This window comes from Haemorhous mexicanus, chromosome 5 (genome assembly GCF_027477595.1).
Source record: "Haemorhous mexicanus isolate bHaeMex1 chromosome 5, bHaeMex1.pri, whole genome shotgun sequence".
Taxonomy (NCBI): domain Eukaryota; kingdom Metazoa; phylum Chordata; class Aves; order Passeriformes; family Fringillidae; genus Haemorhous; species Haemorhous mexicanus.
Window position 1 is genome coordinate 30,568,605 of NC_082345.1, and position 10,686 is coordinate 30,579,290.

Genomic DNA, 10,686 nt, shown 5'->3' on the forward strand with positions numbered 1-10,686 from the left:
TTTATGCCATCTGCTTTCCCTCTGACACAGGTGTTTGGGAATGTTCAAGGTAGTCTGAGCTTGGTATGTCGGGCTCCAGCAGTTTGGAGTGGGATCTTTAGGGGGCTGAAGCTTACAGAAAGTCAGACCAGTAGAGAAATGAAAATATGCCATTGTAGGCGAGACTGGGGGTAGCACGGTCGGGACGGATGGAGACGAGAGATCTCTGAAGCCAGGTCGTGGAACTTGCGGTTTATTGCAAAGGGCGTGGGTACAGGGCCCTGCTGGGAGCTGCCAGCTGCAGCTCGGAGCAGGCCCGAGAGAAGAGAAAGGATGAGAGGGTAATAACATAAAAGGCAAGGGCTAAGAGCATAGAAAAGTAAGAGCGCAAGAGTAAAAGTAAGAGAATAAGAGCAAAAGCAAGAGCATAAGAGCAAAAGCAAGAGCATAAGAGAGCGAAGTTCCCGTTACAATACAATATATCATCTTCTGTGTTGAATATTCTGATTCTCACTAACCAATCTAGTACAGCATACAAATCCTATAGCATTTACATAGAGCCTATAAGAATCACTACATTACCATATTGTGCTACATTTTAAACTCTAAAAACTACTCTTCAGACCCCTTCTGCCAAGCTGGCAGGGTCTGCTCTGACCCTTGGACCTGCCTGCTTGCAGAGGGTATTGTTTCATCAAAAGGGGATTACCTTCAGCCGGCCACACCATTGTTTTCCTGTTGTTCAGTAACTAAGGGATGTCAAAGCTTGCTTTCATTTCAATCTCGCTTATAGTTTCTATATTCTCAAAAGCTTTTGCCAGGCAATCATATTTGTAAGGCTTTCTTGTTTCATCTTCCCCAACATGCCATAAAACAGAATGTCCAGGCAAGCAGTTGTAAAGCTCTCTTAAGTATTTATTAGAATAAAAATTACTTCTTTCACAGACTGGGGAACCAAGGGACCTTTCACCCCTTCATCCAGCTCTACAGCTTCAGATTCTCTAATGTGTCCCCCATAGTCCCCCCACCCCAAATATCCCACCACACAATGGTTGGGCCAGCTTCTGCACCACCCCATCCTTCCATCCCTCACTGGGGTCACACCTTTTGTGTTTGGGGTGCTTTGACATCTCTGACACTGCAATTGCTCAGTCAAAACTAGTTCACAAGTTCTCAGGGAGCAGAGCTGCCAGATAATGAAAACATAGGAGCATGATTTCCTTGGGACTTACCTGCATGAAATCAGGAACTTTTTTCCTTGTCTCCAGTTACCTCGCAGATATCATGGCAGAAAGCAGCCTCTGAGGCACTAGTGGGTCTTTTACTAGCAAATCTTTCCTGTTTAGCATCCTCAATGGCTTTGCCACCAACAGTTTAATCACCTTAGAAAGCCATGGTTCCCTCTGACAGTAAAGGATACTACCTAGAATTACCTCATCTGCTTCTTTCTGTGGCTATATTGTCAGACATTATCAGCAAATATTTGCTTGTTATAAACTGTCATTGGGGGAAAAAACATGCCAGTCTTCCTGCCTGCCAGGTAACAAATGCTTTGTTGTTTTTATCCAGTGAAGACCATCTTGCTGGAATTGTTCTTTCTGTGTATATTGCTCACCCAGACAGGCTGACAAGTGACAAGGTGCACCCACAAGCACAAGTAATTCTGAGTATATAAAGGAGCAAAACCTTTGTGTTTCAAATGGCATGAGTTTGTTTTCTTGCTGTCCCTATCTGCTTCTTCCTAACCTTCATCTCATGGCTCATCCAGAGGGTAGGGGAGGATGAGCATTTCTGACAATAAAAGGCCTTACTGCTCCTAAAAGGAAAGAAATTCTGCTGTATTTGTAAGAAAACAAGATATTTTGGACCAGCAAACTTCCATGCATTTCAATTGCACTATCCTAAGTTCAGTATAAAATGGTAAAATGGTTCTACCTAATGCTTTAAGCTTCAAGTGCAAATTCACTTTGAAAATATTAAGAAAGCTTCTATAGTTTTGAGAAAACATCAGATTTGCAAACACCCACATTTCTCATTTTCTATTTCCTTACTCTTTTGTATTGCACTACAGAAAAGCTGAAGCCTTTATTTTATTTGATTTAGGGTAAAGAGAAAGGTAGGAGTTCCAACTGAAATGCAGACAGTACCTGTCAACTTTCCTCCCTCTCTCCTGAAAAGCACAGAGGGATCACAGTCTGAGACTGCCGTGTAAAGTTGCAATACAATGTTAAACATGCATTACTAGAAAACAAGATTTTCAGTACAGTAATGTGTCTAATGAGAGGTTTAAGCATAATTGCGAGCTAGAGTAATAATAAATCATGCAAGAAGCACCAGTTCTTAATTAACAGCCCATTATTTTGGGTAAAGTGCAGCTGCTTTATATCTTAGGTGTATATAATTAGGTGTATCATAAACTATGGTTACAATTTTTTAATAGTTGAGCTCTGTAAAGTGCTAGACTAGGTTCTATTTTACTTTTCCTGTTCCAAATTAGTTTTTTTTTTTTTCTTAAAGCTGCACATTTAGCAGGCTCACTCTTAAACAACAGATACTTATTAAATGTTCATATGAGACATAAGCAAGGGGAAAGTCTTTCTAACCACCAGTATTACCACAAATCATGCAGAAAAGTGCCTGAGTCTGTTATACACTCTTCTTCTAAATGCTGGCTGTGCTTTAGAAAAGCATCTTCAGCTGCATTCCAACCTCAAAGTCATTTGCTGAAAGACAAATTGTTTTGTTTCAGTCCTTAACAACCAGGAACTAAAAATTTATTTGAAAGTGTTTTGTGCTGGCTTAAATACCGACGGTGTTTTCTGAAAAACATGAAAATGCATGTTGTGCCTTTCTCCCTTATAGGCTTGGCTTTCTCATGCTGTAATTCACTGCAACATATAAGCCTTTATTCCTTTTCCTGTACAGGGAGTCGTGTAACTCAGAGTGTTTTCCTGTTGTGACTGAGAAGATGAGGAATTATAAAAGACTAACACTACAATTTAACGCTTCAGAGAAACAGTGTATATCATTACTCCTCTGTAGCCAAGCACACTAATTAATATTTATTGCACTTGTCAAACCAGTAGCCATGGTCAATCCATTGCTGCAGCAGTTCAATGGGAGGCTGGGCACCATATTTCTCCTTGGCAGGCATGTTTAGGTCATCAACAAAGACAAAAGCCCTTTTCCCTGGTGGAGCACTGTAAACCTTCTTCTTTCTCCTGCAAAATTAAACCATTAATTTTATTCATGTTAATTTTCATCTTACTTTGAAAGAGCAGAAAAAAAGAGAGAGAGAGGTTGGGAAAAGAAAAGAAAAGAAGAAAAGAAAGAGGGAAAATCACACACTTTCTGGGGAGCCTGCCTGACATTATTATTAGAACCAGTTCTTTTGGAATCCATGACCTTTTATTTTTATCCGATGTGCCGTAAAGGTCACAGAAACATGGGGAGGACATAGTTATAAATCCACATGGAGTTTAATCAAAGGTGGCATGTTGTTCTGAAGTAAACAAGCTAATAAAACTATTCCAGTTTAAACAAAGGGAAAAAAAAAGGAAAAGAAAAACCCTTTGTTAAAGTCTGTCAACAGAACTCTGATGAACTTGAATGTATCAATGGAATTAATTAGGCAAGAAGGATTATAATAAGTGAATTTCAGTGTTGCATCTACAGTAGCCTCTTTGGCACCCTGAGTAAAATGCTTTTATTTAGAGTCCTGCACCTCATTCCGAAGCATGTTGTGGTGCACAGTGTGCTGCTGGGGAGAAGTATTCACTCCAGCTAATTACAAGACAGAGAGAACTTGAGCTAAAGGCAACTGTGGAGCAGACTGCTTCAGTTCTACCAGCCTGTATCCTGATTGCATCACAAAAGCTTGGGACACTGTGAAGTAACAACATAAATAGAAAAGAGGTATGACACCCTGCATTTCTGCATGTAGTATGACAGGAAATTTTAATTACAGGCCTTGAAAAAAATCCCCCCCTTTTCTTTCCTCCCTCAAAAATATCAGGCTGGGGTGTCAGAAAAAAGATAGTGTTCCAGTGTGGGTACTATATAAGCTAGGGAGTCAAAAGTAAGGTATTGGTTCTACTTTTTCTCAAGCTTAACTGGTTGTCCAGGATCCCAGGGAAATGTCCAAAGTACAGGAGGATCTAGGAATAGGACAGGAGGCAAGGTTGAAATACCAGCTACCAAGGGTGAAAGTGGTGAAACCACCTGAAGTTAATGGCTAGAAGACGAGTAAAGAATTTGCTTCTCTTGAAGAATATAGAGATCATCTTGGCAAAGCCCAGTCCTGCATGAGTCCTTGTGAACACTGAATCGATGCCAAGACTTATAGAATACATTATACAATGGTCAGTGAATGGGTGTTTTAATGTCATAGATGCATATTAACAGCCTCATGCTTCTCCCTACAATAGAGTCTGGGCTGGGTTTTTTAGTACAATACTCAGAGAAATACATAAATGCTTTGAATATCTCACTGGCTGTCTAAAAACCTCTTTGAAATAAGAACTGGCTGTCAAACCCACTAAGGTACATTTGAAAATCACTTTAGCAGTTACATGACTCAACAGATGTCTAAATACCTTAGGAAATAAAGTCCTTTATGGTTAGATATACAAGGACAGATGTATACATATTTTGTCTCTTATACTAAGGCTTGTTACTGAGATGGGTCTGGATCCACTGGGAAGATTTAGGTCATGCCACACACAGCTTTTAGGCACTTTGCCTTCTTAAGAAAACCACAGCTCAAAGCTGGGTGCTTGAGGCTTCTCCATTTAGTGAGAAAAACAGGTTCCAAGCCACCACCTGCCAAAGCTTCTATACAGAGACCTTATATGCCAGGAGACTTCAGGTATCAGAGCAAGGCAAAATCAGCTTAAGGAAAGTTAGGCACCCTCCACTCTTGTAATAGCTGGTTGCTTAACCCAAGAAACAGAAACTGTGTCAACCCCAGGAAAATGCCCTGGTTAAGGCAGCTCTCCTGAGCAGTGGCATAAGTCCCTGCCCAAGTGGATGGGTGGCCTGTACCTGGGTTCCCAGCTCCCAGCAGGGAAGCACAGGCAGCCAGGGAGCCAGAGTCAGAGCAGGGAAGGCAGGATGAAACACTGGGGGGATTGAAATGAGTGCTAAGTGCCAGCGTGCGTTTTGTGAGTCTAACCTATATTTCTTGGCTCTTTAATTCCTCCACAGGGTTTGTTACACGAGGCTGGTGAAATGCATCAAGAAGTAAGCTGTGGTCTGACTGTGGAAAGAAAGCCATTTTCCCCATGCAAATAATTATAGAACTAATTCTAGGGTCTTTTGTCAGCTGTCTCGCCTCTCCCTTAAATGCTCTTGGATGGTTGTAGAGCCATAAAATGGGTTCAAAATAATACTTGAAATTAATACCATTTGATTTAGATGACCATTTATTTTATAGCCATAGTAAAAATGTCAGGGAGATTTAACAGAAGATAAACTTTGCATTTGCTAGAATAATTCTAGCAGCTCAAAGCCATGTTTTGAGGGCCTAGTGTTAGCAGTATTTTCCATTTTCCTTGACAAGTGGACTGTAAGTAAGCCATCAGTTAATTATTGACAGATAGAGGTGATATATCAGATAATATCTGGTAGAAGAGAATCACAAGAATTAGCAGAAAAGACTAAAAATACTAGAATCACAGGAATGATGCAGAAAATAATTCGTATGCCGTTCATGTCCCTACACATATGGAGCCATTTTGTATTCAATAGATCTATACAGTTCATTTTACATGACCTAAAAAATTCTGCTTTCATTGTTTCTCCTGGAGTCTATTCATTAACAGGAGCTTTTTTCTAATATGCAGCTTAAACGTTCATTACCTTATTATGCCTCACAATGAACTCAGCTCAGTGCTTTCAGCATCTAGTCATAATTTTTACCTATCAGCTGGAAGTGTACTCTACTCTATGAAAACGTCAGAATTATCATACAGCTACTGCCTGATAAAACACTGCTCAAATCCTGTAATGTTTTCAAATCTTGAGCTATTAATAATTTAACATAATTAATTCAAAACACTTCACTCAATGTGAACCAGAGAGAGACGATGGGGAAATGATGCATATTCCATCTTTCAAGGGTGGAATTAAATATGGGGAACAAGGAAAAGATAAAGAGCTGCCAACACTTACTTGGAGTGTAATTCGCCTGTTTTGAACTTAATATAAATTTCACGTTTCTAAGACTTTCAACTAACTTCACAGGCATAAATGATAAAACCCTTTCCCCTATCAGAAGCAAACAATTTAACATGGTTAGAGCTGTTTGTCAGGCATAAGAAGAAAAGAAACAAATTAACAAATGGGTGAGATTTCTCTGCAAAGGGGAGTAACAATTAAGCAAACGAACAGTCTTGTAGAAAATCCTTTAAAATGCAATACACGGAGATTCCTTCCTCTTTTTGTTAAAGCTAATCAACAAAGAGTATTGTATTGCTAACACTTTTGCTTGATTAAACCTTCTTTAAAAGCACTTTTGTTGTTGCTCTTTTCACGGTAGGTTTTTTTTCCATGTTGCTCTTTTCATGGTAGGTTGTTTTTAAAAATTTTATTTATTTAAATCAAGGCTGGACCCAACCTTTGTTTTCCTGGCTGGAAATTCTTGCTGTTAGAAAGAACTGCAGGTGCTAAATTATGGCACAATACATCGCAGCTGCAGAAGTGCACCTGGAAAAAATTAGACTAGTAATGAAAATTTCACCTGAGAAGTGCCAAATTGGAAGTCTCAGAGATTGAATGCTTCCATTAAGCCACCACTCAGGAACAAACCAAGTAATAAATATTGAAACTTCTTTCTTTACTTTGACCGTGAAGACTTATTTCAGATGTGTTTTCCTCTCTATTTGGGGAAAGAAGGGAAGAACTAAGAGAGAGCATGTTCATCTCTCATCTCCATTAAATCCCTAGCCAACCTCTACTGCCAATAGAGGTACCAATTAGTACTAATTGTGGTAGACACTAATAGTGTAGACACCTGTCACTATCTATTGAGCTGGGACTGTCAGTAAATTCACAAAGGCCACCAAAAAAAACATCTGGAATAATAATGATCAACATTTTGGTACTGACCCAGTCTGAAATTAAACTGTTGATTCCGAGGTAAAAAGCTCAGCCATGCTTTTTGAAGGTGCCATAATCTAATGAAAGTAATGCACATACACACACACACACACACACACACACATATATATATATATATATAGGTTTTTATTACAGAAACACACAAAAATGATACAGAACTTGTTACCATAGCAACAGTGCTTTCTGCACTGCACGCACCAATGATCCTCACTATTTTGGAGCATTACAATGGATTCATGCTTGATACAAAGCCGCCCCCCCCTCCGGACAATGGCAGGACCTGTGTGGGTAGAATGATGAACCCCAGCCTGCCCCAATCCCCTCCTCAGCTGACACGTACATCACTCATGCCCACACAGGGCGACGTTCAGGTTCTCCCGTTTCATGTGCAATAATGTGGTAATTCTGTATGTAACGTGTCACGCCGCGACGAAAGGCGGCCACCTTTCATTCTGACAAAAAGCATGCGGAGCCTGCCAGCCCCAGCAAAACAAGGGCAGCTCAAGGGCCGAGCCTGAGCCTCCTTCCCAGGCCACCTCCTGATTTTGTGATGGAAGTCATTCCTGTAAATGCTCCCTTGCCTCAAAGTGGTTGTGGGAAGGAAAAAACTCCCATGATGTGATTCTAAACCAGCCAGATACGGGACACGTGCTGCTTGGCCTGGGGATGGGAACCAGCACCTGTCGGTCTTGGGGGAATTTCTAATTCCCACAGTTATTCTGGAAGCACTCCAGGCACGCACTGCAAACACCACAAGCGATAACAAGCCCATAAACCACTGAATGTTAGAGATTACTTGTAAGCATGATAGAGAAAAATTAAATCCATTAAAAATCCCTGCCAAGCCGTGATTAGCTATTATTATTTTTTAATTCATTGTAATATACACTGTGCATAAGAGAAAAGCTAACAGACATAAATAAGGGGGATGTTAACCAACACATTAATTTTCATTTTAACTTAGGCCTCTTGCCTGAAATAAATGGAAGTGGTAACTCATGCAGATGAGTAAGATGTGTTCTAAAATCTTCTGGATGATGGAGCCCTGCAGAAATACCAACAGGATGCCATTTGTGAGCGACTTCTCTCTGGCAACGGAGAGAACCGCCTGCAGTATTCAGAGCAGGTCATTTTTCCTCCATGTAGAACAGCTGGACAGCCATGGACTCTCAAGCAGTTTCTTTGCATCAAAGGAAAAAGGGGGATTGGGAGTTCAGAGGATTCCTGCAAGCTGTGTTCTGCTTGAAGCTGAGCATCAAAGAAATCCACAGGAATATATATGGAGAAGTCTTTGGGAAAGGCTTTTCCCAAAGACAGACATGTTTCATTTTTCAGTTCACAGAGAACCTTTTTGAATTTCTGCAGGTTGGGAAATCCACCATGAAGTTTCTGTCTATATTCCAAACTCTCATAAGGTTGCATCTCAGGGCCAGAAACATCTATGGGCTCCAGCAGTGCCCGATGGGCCCAGCTATGCTCACAAGGATGGTCACTTCTCTTCATCTCTCTGTTGGAGGAAGCACAGGAAAGGTTTTCATTAATCACAAACTCTCCAAACAGGAATTGTATCTGGAGTTCCTTTGCTCACCATAGTGTTGTGCAGACAAGCCTGAAAAGGTGCAAGGTGCTGGTTTTCTCCTTGCCTTTCAGTGCAGCATTTCACATTCCCCAAGCTGGCAGGAAGTGATAGCTTTACCAGTGCAACCTGCCTATAAGCTCTGAGAGAAAATATTGCTGCATGCAGCTCAATTTCCACTTAGGGCCCTGAGTGTACACCCTGAAAAGACCTGTCTGTGAGAGAAGCTCCTTGGCAAAGGCGACCCTCTTCTTTTTAAGAATTAATTAAATTGGTCACCAAGGGATGGTAAAAGAGCTCAGCACAGAACTTCAAAACAGAAGCTGCAATCAAACGATGGAAATCACTCCACCCATATTTGCTTCAGCAGGTGGGTAAATGTAATCTGCTCTTGGAGAGAGACAGCACAAGAAAAGCTCCACAGAAGGAGATGAAGTTGTTTCTCCAGCCTCTGAAGACCATTCTTCCTCATCTCGTGTTCCAGGCCAGGGTATTTTGACTGACACAGAAGAGGGTACATTGCAACCCTTGCCCTTCTCTCACTGCCCTTCAGCTGTGAGGATTTGGACAAGTTAAGAACCAAGCAGACACAGGCAAAAAAGTACAGGGTGTCTTTCTTCACTTGTTGAAAGAGGGGAAAGCCAATCTTTGTCACAAAGGGGTAAAAGAAATCTCATTTTTGAGAGCACACTGTGCACTGCCTGTTAGACTCCTTATTTATTTGACTGTTTAATTCAGTACATGACTTCAGTCATGTAGTCAGATGTCTGGTGCTCATTTTCAGCCAGTTGACAAACTGCCTGAAAGTTTGAGTCTTTTGATCAAATACTTAATGAAATAATCACTGTCTGAATCATGCTGACAGATCCAGGTTGGGTTCTCCTTCAGCTGATTTTTCTGTAGATTAGAAAGTTGCCTCGTGCTGAATGTAGCTTAAATGTCTCTTTGATCAGGCAGTTTGGCACTCTTTGCTACGCTGAAGGTACCTTGTGCACCTCTGCCTGAACAGCCTCCTGCTGCCTCCACTCCACCTGAAAACCATGACCAGCTCACTCCTCCTCCCTTCTCTGGGGCCACCACCTCCCTCCTCCCTGTGCTCAGCAGATGACTGTCCAGGTGGACTTGTATTCATTTGACTTTCTTCATCTTGCTCCAGTACTGTGTCCTCAAGGGAGCTCTGCACCCTGTCCAGCCTCCCCGTTGGTCCCCACCCATGAGTATCTGCACTGGAGATGTTTTGGGGGGGTTCCCTCGTGCCATGACCACCCACAGCCTTTTTTTTACTAGTTAGGCTGCATTTTTAAAATTGTTTCCACCATCTAACTATCCCCACCGCCACGTCAAGATGAGAGCCACCTACCCCATGTGGGCCAAGTTGGGTGCTGTGTTATTCCATCATTGACATTTGCAACACTAGATTGTGTTGATTACTACAGAAATTACAATATCCTTGGTGCTGGGGCTTCTAGCTTAGTAGCAGATGTGTAGCAATTGAAACATTAATAAAATACAGTGACCTTTATTGCAAAAATAGTTTCTCTGTTCTTTACTTTTAAAAGCCTCTGTGATCAACTGGAAACCTTAAAATTAAGCTTGCAGCGCCCATAAAACAGTTTGATTTCATTTCCATGAATGAAATTTCCATTCCATTTCCAATGCTTGTAGATGCATACCTTCTAGGTTTGCTCACTCTGAGCAAATATTTCTGCAATATTCACTATCTGCTTCAGCTGAGAAGGTTAAAGTAAGTCTGGGAAATGATCCTGGTCTCTAAGAAATAATCCCGAGTGATCTTGGCCAAGCATAATCAGAGAAGAAACCTCATCTAGGCCACAAAACTATCTAGACTGGATTGTTGGTGTTTCCCATTAAAAAAGGGCTATTTTTTTAATATCATTTTGGAAGACCACCTTTCAGGTCCTTCAGCAGCTTTTGACTCAGAAACAGATATGAAAAGAGCATGAAAAGCATTTTAAAAAATGTTTAATAAATTTTTTAAGATATATATGACA